Below are 13,146 nucleotides of genomic sequence, written 5' to 3'. Positions count from 1 at the left end.
TAACCAATAATTCATCCTGGCAAAGAAACTCATTACTCAGCCAAGGCCATGATGAAAATCTGTCAGGAAGCCTTGTTTTGACTAAACAAGACAACTTAATTTCACGCAAAGTGAATAATCTAACTTTCTATAAATCACTCTTCCCAGCATCCGACATCATAGACTTCTCTATTAAACATGCATCCCACGTCTGGACATGTATGAACTACAGAGCCCGGCCCTGAGGGATGATCAGCCCAGTGATTCTGGAGTCTCTTTGAAGCTACCAAGTCCACTGAGCAGAAGAAAAATAAAGAATAGTTTTGGAGAAGCCAAAATTTAGAGTTGGAAGTCCTCCGAGCCAGCCTTTCACGTAACCTAGGCATCCCCTTCATTTCTGTGCTGAAGGCTGGCCATTCTCTTCTGTGTGACTGGTGCTGTGAGTGGGGAGTTGGCTACCTGTTTTGGTTCCATTGCAAATGACAGAAAACCCAACTCAAAGTAGCTTAAATAAAATGGGAATTCATGTCTTCATATCACAGAGCATGAAATCTAGGATCATCCCTTCAGTCCTGGCATGACCAAGCGTCAACCAATGTCCCCAGGGCTGGTTTTTTTATTCCCACACCTGATGTCCACTCTCTAACACACAACCCTCATGGGGCACAATAGGGGCTACAGCCTCCAGCGTCCTGGATAATTCAGAAGTCTTGGGATGGTGTCTTTTTTGCTAATTGGCCTAACTTGGGTTTTGTGCCCATCCCTGACTCACGGGGAGGGGTGTGGGAGTGGAATGAGACAGTGGGCTCTGACTCCTCAGATTCAGTTTGCATGCCATCGCTAAATGGGCTATGAGTCAGCTGCAAGGGCCGAAGAGAGGTATGAGAGCAATCAGTCCCAATGGAAAAGCAGAACATGCTACGTGGTCAAAATTTTACTCTCCAGCCCTGGCCAGGTGGCTTAGTTGGTGGGGGCATCATCCCATACACCAAAAGGTGGCAGGTTCAGTTCCTGGTCAGGGCACATACAGGAGGCAACCGATCAATGCTCCTCTCTCTCTCTCTTCCCCTTTCTCTCTCTCTAAAATCAATAACAATTCCCTCCTTTTTAATGAGAATTAAAAAAACAATCTTATTCTCCAACATATTCACCACCGATGAGCATTCCATTATTCTAACAAAGCATTTCTTTGGATAGATAGAAATTAATTTTTGGCATTTCCATTCCCAGTCCTCAGTTGGCCTTCTGGAATCATATAAAATAAAACAACTTCTCTTGCTGACAGCAGTCCTTCAACTCTGTGCAGACATCAGACCTTCCTGGGTCTACTCTCCTCCGGGTTAAATGTATCAACATAAAAGGAAGTCAACTTTTTGAATGGAAATAAATCAATGCCGTAAAGCAGCCACCAGAGTCTTTCTGTAAAACTAAATGTTACTTTATGTTCCCTTTGTTTCAAAGAAAATGGTTTTGTGATTCAATTTGATCATGATTAACCACCATGGTTTGAGATTCCTCCTAAAGTCAGAGGAAAAAGTGTCAAAGTCTAGAACCCACCAAAGTTAGGAACTTTGATTAAGCAGACTTTGGTAGGAAAAGTGGAGGCCATGATGAACTGGAAATGAAGGAATCCGTCCCCACTTTCTGTGATGTGACCCCTGGGAAGCGGGGGAGCCTCCAAACATGACTGCAAGTCACTATCCTTACAGCCCAAGAGGTTCTAAGTTTGGAGTCTGATTTAGAGACAATGAAATACTTTGATTATATTTGCCCTTGCACTTATTGCTTAAATTTTATTTCTAGTATATCTGTACAAAGTATTGTGAAAGGCCTTGGCTGGTGTGCCTTTGTGGATTGAGCGCCAGCCTACAAATCAAAGAGTTGCTGCTTCAATCCCCAGTCAGGCCACATGCCTGGGGTGCGGGACAGGTCCTCAGTTGGGGATGCACAAGAGGCAACTACACATTCCTGTTTCTCTCCTTCTCTTTCTCCCACCCTGTCCCTCTGTCTAAAAATAAATAAAATCTAAAAAAAAAAAAGTATTGTGAAGGGACTCAAAAGACAGAGCTCTTGCCTCAAATGAAAGTGCTCTCTAATCTAGAGATAATACTTGGCTTTTTCTTGGTAATGAAAGAAATTGTACCCAACATAAAGCAATGGGACTCCTGCTCACGTTATTTTTATCTGCGTCTTACTGTTATTGGAGAACCTTCTCACTCATGAGCGAACTGTAGAGGGAACTACCTGGTCACTGGCTCAGACTTTAGATAAAACTTAAAAACACTTTGCTTTTGTGTCCTGAGCCAGTCAAAGGAATGAGGACAAACTGATCATCAGTCAATTACCGAGCAGAAAGCACTGTGTAAAGTCCGTCGGAGATGCTATTCTTAAAGGTGCTTTTTCGGTAAAGAAATCTGACTCCATGAGATGGAATAAGTCACTCAACTATTTCCCTTTCACTTCCTCGGGGTGGTTTTCTCACTCCTGTCTCACGTCTGCGCATTTGGCAAATGATGTTGCGTTGTCTGGAGGCTTTAGAAATGTCCTGTTTACTAACAGGAGCTCATTAAAGAAAAACCTAATTAAGGGAAGTTGCTCACACACATTATCTAGTGGTTTGGCTAGGAAAAAAGCACCTAATCGTTCACACTCACCCATCATGATAGATACTTTATAGTAGCAATGAGATCCCGAAGTCTTCCTATCAGGCAGCACTTAAATACTGACTGCAGTGTTTATTGAATCTGTGACAACTGAGAAGGTACTGGGCCTTGATTCAGTTTGGTGGCTGGGGAAGAACGTGGTCTTTGGAGCACCCCTTGTCATCTTTGCCCCTGGGGGAATGAGCATGTCCTGGTCCACTGTTCCTGCAGCAGCTGCTGCAGCTCCTGCTTCTCAATTTGCCACCAGCTCTGGGGAGTCTTTTCCTGGCTGCTGCGCAGGGCCGGTTGCACTAACTCCGGGTGGGACTCCAGGCTGTCCCTGCGTGTAGAGTTGGCACAACTGAGAAGCATGCCTCTCTGCTGCCGCCTGCAAGGCCTGGGCCCTTCTCCTCAGCTCCCTTTCTTCCCTCTTGCTCACACCAGGCTCACCCAGGCGCTTCTCCAACAATGACATTTCCTGGAGGTACCTGGCCTGGGCCTTTGCGGCTGTCTCAGCGCGGGCTTTCTTTAGCACCTCCTGTAAGGCCTGCAATTCCTGCAATTCTCTGAGCTGTTTCTCCTTCACCTGTGAAATGTCCCTCCCCACCTCCAGCTGCTGCTCCAAATCCAGCCTGCCATTCTCCAAGAGCAGTGATGTCTTAAGCTCAGAAGTTTTCTTCGCATATTGGGAGGCTAAGTCTGATTCTGGTCTCGTTTGTGGGATCTCGCCACTTTCCTGTGCATCGCTGTTGCACTCATTTTCCATTTCCCTTATGTACTCCTCAGCTTTCATGGTCAGGTTTACCAGCATGACCTTGGTCTCGGCCTGGACAGGTAACTTTTCACTGAGTAGCAGCTCCATCTCCTCCTTGACCACCTTTTGCTGGATTTGAGTTTCTTTTATTTGGTGATCCAGCTTCATCATTTCCATGGTCTTTTCTATAAGCCCCACCACTGCCTTCGCTGGCTTCTCTGGCTTCAAAAAATTACTTATTAAATGAAAATATGATATAGGGGGACCACTGGTGTCCTCCCTTGTGGCAAGTGTTTCTGGTTCCTGGGGGTCTGAGCTCAGCCCTGGACTCCACCGTCCAGAACCTCCATTGGTCTCGTTCCACTGGGTAGTGGACTCCGTGGCCTTAAATGGCAAGGGCCTGAGTGACACTTCAGAACCCCACAGCCCCGGGGGCCTGGGGGCTTTGGTTTTCTCTCTGGGGGTACTGTAATTGAACTGCATGGCCTGTTCCCTGTGGCAGGAGTCCTGCCCCAGTGCTCTCAAGTCCCCAGGCTGTCCCAGGAATTGGTCCTGGAGTCCCCAGGTCCATTTCCTTCACATTAAGCATGCCCTCCTCCAGCCATTGGCAGCCCTGCTCTTAGCCCTGCCAGGTCCCCACCACCTTCTCCCAGGGGGTCTCCCAGGTGGGCTCCCGAGTGAGGTCAGAGCCAGGCGGGCACAGGAAGACACTCTGGCAACTCTCCACTCTCCCCTGGTCACCTGGTAGCGCCTTAGAGCCGGTGCTACTCTCTTTCACAGCCTGCAGTGCAGACCTGTGGACCTTGGAATGTAGGCATCTCCCTAGCCAAGTCTCCATGGCGATGCAGTGGTGAGGGTGGAGCCAGCTGAGCTCATAAAAGGTCCTTCCACCCCAGCATGACTGTTGGTTTTCAGATCATTTTTCTTAAAACAAAAAAAAATACTTTGAAGTTCCCATAGTGGGCTGATAGGATAAATCATGAGATGGTTCAGCCAGGCCACTTCTAGAAATGAGCAAAATGTAATAAAACAAAAAATTATCAAATATGTATGGAACCACAGAAAAGACCCCAAATAGCCAAACAAATCCTGGTGGAAGGTAGGGGGAAGCCAGAGGTATCATATTGCTTCACTTCAAATTATACTACAAACCTACCCTGATCAAAACAGCATTGTTTTGGCAGAAAAACACACCAACAGAACACAAATAGAGGGCCCAGAAATAAACTCACAAGCATATGGGCAACTAATTTTCAACAAAGGGGCAAAAGTCATACAATGTTGAAAAGAAAATCTTTTCAATAATGTTGCCGGAAAAGTTTAGAAAGCCACAGAAAGTAATTAGAGTGCTGTGTAGCTTAACTATAAGACCCGAAACAATAAAATACACAGAAGAAAACATAGGTATTAAAAGTGGTAAAACTAAGTAAATGGTGAGTGTGTACAACAACAACAATGTCACGTCGAATTAATAAAATTTCATATAGTTTAAATGTATGATAATAACATATGTTGGAAGAGGATTAAAGGGGTTTAGTTTTAAGGTCTTGGAAGGTCCAGGAGAAAAATAACAATATTGACAAATCTTGAAAGGATAAAGATGCATGTTATCACTTCTGTAGGAAACACTAAAATTAGAATCAGTGTATGATTTTCAACCTAATAGAGAAAAAAATGAGTTTAAAAGAAAAAACTATCCAAAAGAAATCAAGAAAAGAAAAAGAAACACAGAACATGCAGAAATAGAAAAGCTCCAGATAAGACCAGCTTTAAACTGAAATCATATCAGTAATTCATGGAAATATAAAGAAACTGCTCTAGTTAAAAGTTAAAGGTTGTTGGGCTGGACAACAAATCTAATTAAATGTTATTTACAAGGAAAACAGGCATTTTCACAAGAAAATGAATGGAAGTGTAAATTGATAAAACACTTTGGAGGGGGCTTTGACAACAGCTGATCTACCAAGATTTTATTAACTTCAGTTCTTTTTTTTCCAATTTTATTTATTTATCTTTAGAAGAGAAAGGAAAGAGAGAGGGAGAGAAATATCAATGTATGGTTGCTTCTTGTGTGTCCCCTGCTGGGAAGTGGCCTGCAACCCAGGCATGTGTCCTGACTGGGAATTGAACCACGACCCTTTGGTTCACAGAGCCTGTGCTTAATCCACTGAGCTACACCAACCAGGGTGACCTACCAAGATCTTAATTAAATATGGCCTTTGAAGCAGCGATCCAACTTAGAGGAACTGACTATGCAGTTCTGCTCCCATTCACGCACAGAGACACACACATGCGGCTGCTCCCCGCCTGTGGTCTTCAACAGCAGGGGGCTAGCTGGCTGCAGTCTGACTCTTCACCAACAGGAGTCTGGTTAAACAATGATGACCCATTCATAATAAGCTTTAGTATAGTATGCAACAACTAGATATAAATTAAATAGCTTTTTCTGTGCTGACAGGGAAAGGTATCCACTAAATGTTATGAAGTAGAAAAGAGGGTGCCAAGCAGTTGTACATGCCATCCTTTTTGTATAATAGAATATGTGTGAATCTGTGCATTATGCTGGCTCATGAATAACATGTTTAGGAAAAATGCACACACATACACTAAACAGGCAATGGTGATTTTCCCCAGGGAAACAGACTGGGGATGGCAGGAGGAAGAGAAAGAGATGAAATATTTAAATTGCAGGTACAATTTTTACCTAATAAAATAACTAGAGCAAAAATCATTTAAATTTTTTCTTTGGGCGTAGTAAGAAGTTTTGTAATGCAGAGCTTTTTGTTGGGCGAGAGCATTGCCTTTCCCCTCTCAAGTTCCCTGCCTGCCCACAACACACACACACACACACACACACACACACACACACTCTCTCTTCACACAGATCATCTACAGAAGTCCCCGGTCTCCTGGCAGCATCAGAACCCTCTCCTGTAGTGTTCACACGTAAAACAATATACCAGCCAGCAGAACAGACTAGGGAAATTTTAATTACCACCAGCTCAGTATGAAGAAATGGGGTGAGGTATTGCTGTTCAGGAAATGAGCGTGGCCTTAGGTTGCACTGTAGAAAAATGTGATGGCCTCTTTCTGTTCTTTGGTGGTTGGACCCTGCGTTCATTTTGAGCAGCAGCCCTATTTTTAACAGCTCTCCTGAGATGTAAGTTACATGCCATAAATTCACCTATTTTAAGTGTATAATTCAATGGCTTTTAGTATGTTTGCTGAGTTGTGCAACCATAACTATCATCTACCTTGAGAATATGTTCTAGACCCCAAAAAGTAACCTTGTGCCCATCAGTAGTCACGCCTTATCCCTAAGTAGCCTGTACCCACAGTCTAAAGTAATCACTAATCCTTTTTGTCTCCTTAAATTCACCAAGTCTATGCATTTCATGTAAGTGCAATCATACACTACAGTAAGCAGGGACCTAAAAAGAACCGGAATTATCTATACCACAAGCCTATACCCTTGCGGTATAGGCTTCCCCTGATAGATGAGAATTCTAGGAACCCATCTGTATCAGTGTACCAGCTGGTGTTGTTATGAGAAGCTGCATTTGGTTTCAGTGAACTTTTTTGGAGACTCTTTCAATGCCTTTGTCCATTTTTTGGTGGGTGATTTATGAGCACATCTGCCCACACCACACTGAGGGTTCAGCAGTTTTTGACCAAAAATGGCATGACCCCAGTGCCCCACCCTCCCTATTCACCTATCTCAGCCACAAACAACACTTTCTATTTTCCCAGATGACAAAGTCCTCAAAGAGAAACATTTTGCTGAGATGGAAGACATGAAACAAAAAACAGCAAAAGCATTAAAAGGCATCAAAATCTACAAGCTCAAAACTTGTTTTGAGCAGTGGAAAAAAACATCTCAATAAATGTATTGCATCAAATTTCTTCTTCATCACTGAGTAAGTGTGGAAAGACAATAAACCAAGATCTAATGAGATAGTTTTAAAATTGAAATAAAAAAATAACTCAGCATATGTCAGGAGCAATAACCATTCAGTGCATTGTCTATACACCAGAGCCCTGGTGTTTTTCAATCATGATTCAAGTTCAAAATGGTGCCCTTGCTGTCTTCCAAGATCTTCTATCATACTGGGGGTCCAGAGGGTGGCCATAATCAATGGCATAATTGAGAGGCAGAAAAGGATCGCCAATGACAGCTGTACCAGGTGTACAGAGGCTCCAGGAGTGCCGGTGTCACCTGGGAAGAATGTGATGGAATGCAGTATGGAATGCAGTATGGAATGCAGAATAAGCCAGAGCCAAATCTCAGGCAGGTAAGAGTGTTCAAGGCAATGAACTGTGACCCAGGAACGGCAGCTGTAAGAACCAGAGATGACCCTGGCAGGCCAAGCAAGAGCAAAACCAGAGCTGAGTACAGGTTCCAGAGACAAAGGTAAAGCAGTCAGAGGTCAGAAAGGCTGGCAAGGCAGAGTGTTTAGGGACCGGGGAGGCTCACACGAGCACTGTCTGGATGCGAGCCTGCAAGTCACTCTCCCGGACTGCAGAATTGCATGGGGTGAGCATATGACAATGCAGGTAGTAGGCCCCAGTCCCAGACTCGCTGAGTCAGCTCTATACAGTGTAATGGGTCCAACAGGTCCCATGATGATTCTTAAACTCTCCAAAGATGAGAGCAAATCAAGGGATGCAGCCGTAGCTTCGGAGACAGAGCGGAAGCCTGCAGGTTCATGGTTCCAAGTGCACTGGAGGCATCCTCACTGGAGCATACACCAGACCTGCCCACAGGTTTCAGTAAACATGTACTTCCAACGCCCAGCCTGCCGGGGCTAGAGGGTCAGTTAACAACAGTGCCTGCCAGTCACGGAGCACCTACCTGTGCCAAGCACTGTGCCGAGTGTGCTTTACTGTCATTGCTGTATTTAACGCTTATTTATGAGAAGGGTCCAGTGATTATTCCCAATTTCTAGATGATGAAGCAGAGACTAAGAGAAGCTACGCAACTCGTCCTGGGCCACCGAGCCAGACAAGAGCAGCTTCAGGTTGTGGGCCAATCTGATTCCAAGGACTGTGCCCTTTCCATATGCCATGTTGCAAAAATTTTTAACAATGGTTAAAAAAAGGCAGGGGTGAGGGGAGGCTGTAGCATCCCCTGATGGTGAGTCTCTGATTAATTATAAAGTGTTTTCGCCACTGCACGCCCAGGGTATCAGGGTGCAGCTAGACTGCTGTCTCCTCTAATTGTCCTGATCCTGAGCTGGAAGGCATTGTCAGGTTCATCTCTTTTGGGCCTTCTGGTTTTTTCTCTCATCTTAGTGAAGAAGAGTTTCTGAGATTAAGTCTGAGAAGAGATTGCAATCCGAAACTCAGAGGAACAGATTAAAATGATGCAGAGCCATTCTGAAGCAGGAGGGAAAAGTGACAGGACTTAGTGGTTGGAGCAGCTGAAGGGAGATAAGACCCCATGGGGGTCTCTGAGGGAGCTGGGAGGGGAAGGGAAGGAACAGATGGAAGGGAACAGAGACATCTCAGAGGGGAATGGAGGTGGCGGTCAGCGTGAGGGCAAAGCCAGGGGGCGGAGGTGGGACAGGGTTCTCTGCAGGAGGTGGGGCCCAGCCACTTCTTTTCACTTTGACTTCTTTAAAGTCTCTCAAGGCATATTTTAAAAGAGGAGAGGAAGCCAAATTTGTGATATACTTTAAATAGTCGTCACTGATCATTCAGTCTCTGTGCCTGAATATATGGCCTCAAAGGCTATTAGATTTACCTAATCTTGAGGGTCTTCAAGGATGTGAAACCCAGGCCCAAAGTCTCTTCTGGCTTCATGTCCTTCACAATCCCCCACCTCTGTCCAGCTTTGTCGTATTCAGACGGACAGGGGACTGAGAATGCCTAAACTCCCAGTCCACTAGTCCTTCCCACCTACATAGGAGTTTGATCATAAAGAGGTCACTGGAGAGGCCAGAACATAGGGGTTACGTACAGCCCAAGGTCTGGAAACTGCTCCAGGGTTTGAACCCCAGCTCCACCGCAGACAAGCTACTTTACCCATGAAAGCTTGCATTTCAAATAATGCAGGTGAGGTGCTTGGGGTAGTACTTGGGGCACAGTAGTGCTCAAAGCATATTAATGATGACTACCAGCCCTGTTACTAGGTCCAAGTGCAAAGCTAAGTGTGCATGGTGGGTGCACCGTAAAGATGACATTGACCCATGGGATTGAGGAGTCGGGACACTCAATTCCAGGCTGCCTCCCTCCCTCTGGCAGGAACCAGGACAGCCACCTTCCCCCTTTTTGTTTGCATTTTTCTCGATAACATGGAGATAGGCCCTCCCTCTGACACAGAGTAGTACTATGTGTTTGAAAATGGCTTAGAAAAGTATGAAGCAGCATAGAAATGTTGAAGTGGCTATTTCCACTACTCTAACGTTGCACTTTTACCAAGCTGACCACTTTCTGCCAACCTTCTACAGCTCCGCGGCAGCTAAGGGTTTTTGCTATAATTTGCCTTCATCTCCCAGGGCTGTTTCTGCCTCGTTCTTCCACTGACTCCTGACACGTGCATCAAAGGTGCCATTTCCCAGCTGCAAGAGTGTGTGTGTGTGGAATTTCTATCCCTTTTATTTATCCCTTCATTCTTTTGGCTTCGCAGGTACATTAGAAATGATCCAAATATTTGGAATCGTGTAGTGCATAATAAAGATAGGAATGGCTTTGCAGTCTGTGAGCTGCCCAGGAACGGAGTTGGGCTGTCTCGTTCACAGCTATGCCTCGGCTCACAGCAGAGCATCTTGGGCACAGAGGAGGCACGAAGCTTTTGTGGGATGAGTGAAGATGGCAGATACCCATGTCGTCTCCCCAACACCCATTCCCACTTTCTTTCAGGCTCACTGATTCTACATTTTGACTGCACGGCAGTGTACACAGCCTGGAGCTGAGTAATGATGGCTCCTAGACATTAGTCCTAGAAATCTCTTTTCTCTTTCCCAAAGGTAGGTGTGGGACCCAGTGATGTCTGTGGCCAGTGAAATATATGGGCCATACCTCTGGTAACTTCACGAAAGAGTTTGCATTTTGATAAGGGTTTAGAATCCCATGGGGGGAAGTCCCATTTCTGTCCTCCTCCTTCTGTCCTACTTTGGATGCTTTTGTGGAGGGCATAGTAAAGCTGTGGCAGCCCTTTTGCAACTGATATGGGAAACTTTGAAAAACCTCTGTTTAACCTTTATTTGCCCAGGCCCCAGGCGCCCTAGGGAGAATGATGGGGCCGTCTGGGAGGGCGGGTGGCCGGATAGTCAGTAGGACTGGAACTAGCACCCCCGCTGATAGAACAATGATCACATTCTGTTTCTGTATCCCACGTTTGTCACGTAGACAGGAAGACCCCTAAGCTATATAACCCCCCAAGAATCCTTTGTTCGGGGCTCAGAATTTGGATACTGACTCCTCTGGGCCCGTGCACGTTAAGAAATAAACCTCGTACTCCAGAATCCCTCCGTGTCTGGTCGCTTCATTTTCCTGCAACACAACCATGAGGGAGAAGCCAAGAAAGTCATAGATTACTACCTTAGCAAAGCTGCTGAGCCAACCCTGAAACAGACTAAGTCCAGATTCCTAATTATGAGAAATAATTCTTCAATTAAGTCACTACTTCCTTGCAGCTGAACACAACCTCACCAAGACAAGGAACAACCGTGCTCTGAGGAGGGTTTCACCGTATTAAGGTATAAGAGAGCAGATAGTTGCCTTTTTACCAAGTTCCTTCTCCTTCAACAAAGCTTTCCACTTTATTTTCATATTTCCTCTTCAAAGACCACTCACCACAGTTCTACTTTAACATGGAAATCCTCCATGTGTCTTTTAAACTCTGGGCACCATCTCAGCATCCCTCTGAGGTCTCTCAACAGACTCACAGCGCCACCTTGCCCCCTAGACATGTTTATCTTTTCTTTTTTAAATAAATATTTTATTTATTTTTATAAAGGGGAAGAGAGGGAGAGAGAGGGAAAGAAACATCCATGTGAGGTTGCCTCTTGTGCATCCCCAGTTGGGGACCTGGCCAGCAACCCAGGCCTGTGCCCTGACTGGGAATCAAACCTGTAATCTTGTTACCGAACAAGAGGTCCAAGGGGGGGCAATACAATATTTGGCCCACCTAGGGATGCCAAATATTGCTACATAACAGGGGCCCCTCCCAAGGACAGAATACTAACATCTACTGGGCTCTTCTGTCCACTGCCAATTGGAAAGACGTCTCTCAATGCCAGAGACTTGTGAAAAGGAAATAAAATGTTTATTTAATGCTATTTAGGCTTAATGCCTCCACTAAAATAGCAAAGGCCTTTAGGGTATACACCTACACCCACACAGCGCTCCCTTCTCCCACTGTCCCAACTCCGGGTACCGTAAATCAGGAAAAGAACACACGTCTGTGTTTCATGCCGCTGGCACTGTCAACTGTGTCGCTGTGCAGGCAGGATCTCTCTCTAGTTAATCCAAAGTACTGTGGTACCCTCTCACAGTCCACTGGCAAGAGTCCTTTGTACCTAGTTCCAGTCAAAGTCTCTCCTGCTTTCCAGGCCACGCAGCCAAAGGGGGCACCCCAAAGCCGTGTGGGCCTCTTCTACCAAAGCTACAGGGGTTCACACTCCACCAAAAGCATGTGGCTTTCTTCTTCACCTGGCTGCAGGGATCTCCATTCTGGCAAAGCTGCGTGGTTTTCCCTTTCACCTGGGCAGTTATCGCCTCATGTCCTGGAGCCAGTCTTTTCCAAGCTCTCACACCAGTGCTTCTCACTCAGGAGCGCAGCCCCTCTCCTTACATCCTGGGTACCAGCTACTCCCTTCTTCCTGGCTCCAAACTTGGCCACAGCTATTTAACATATCTATGAAACCAGTTAAAGGTTATAGATATGTTAAATAATCATTCCAGAGGTTAGCTGCAACTGTTGCTATGCAAAACAGCTCTCAATGGCCTGGCTCCATTTGTCTCTCCCCCCTGGGGGTGAGGACATCTTATATGTCTCTCCAATATTCCTATACACTTTGAATTCCGAACACCATTCCAAATCTTTTTTTGGGCCCTTCCCCCCCCCCATATCAACCTTCTGGTTTGCAGGCCAGCTCTCAACCCACTGAGCCACACCAAGCAGGACTATCTTTTCTGTCTTCTCATTACCACTTTCTGCAGATGAAATCCAGGCACACCTTGGAGATATTGCAGACTGTGTTCCAGATCACCATGATAAAGCAACTGTCAAAATAAGCCAAGTCATAATCTTTTTGCTGGTGGAGGGTCTTGCCTCCGATGTGCAAAAAACAGATCTGCGAAGCACCATACGGTGAGAGGCAATACAAGGTACGCCAGCATTCTAGCTTGGTTTTAATTACTTCAATGAGCCTTATCCATAGTCATCAGGACATTGAGGTCATTACCTAGTGTCCTCAGATCTTCTTGAGCAAATTTACTGATCACTTCTTTGAGCAAAATCATGTGGGGCGACTAGACCCACATAAACTTGTAACCTAGGCCAAGAGGTATCCTGATTAATTAGTGACAGTGCTTCCTGCTGCAAAGCTACCCTCCCTCAAGAAGTGGTTTACAACCACTGCTGTATATTAGAATCCCATGAGATGCATTTAAAATGCCTGATGCCCAGGTCTCCCCCGACCCATTAAATCAGACCCTCTGAGAGGAGTCAGGCGTGTTTTCTCAGTTGCCCACAGGGCTTGGCCAGTTTACACACCAGTGCTTTAGACCAGTGCTTCTCACTCTTTCCTATGCATGTGGATCCCA

This window comes from Artibeus jamaicensis, unplaced genomic scaffold (assembly GCF_021234435.1).
Source record: "Artibeus jamaicensis isolate MK-2021 breed Jamaican fruit bat unplaced genomic scaffold, CSHL_Jam_final contig_432, whole genome shotgun sequence".
NCBI classification, from domain to species: Eukaryota; Metazoa; Chordata; class Mammalia; order Chiroptera; family Phyllostomidae; genus Artibeus; species Artibeus jamaicensis.
This window is presented reverse-complemented; position numbering follows the sequence as displayed.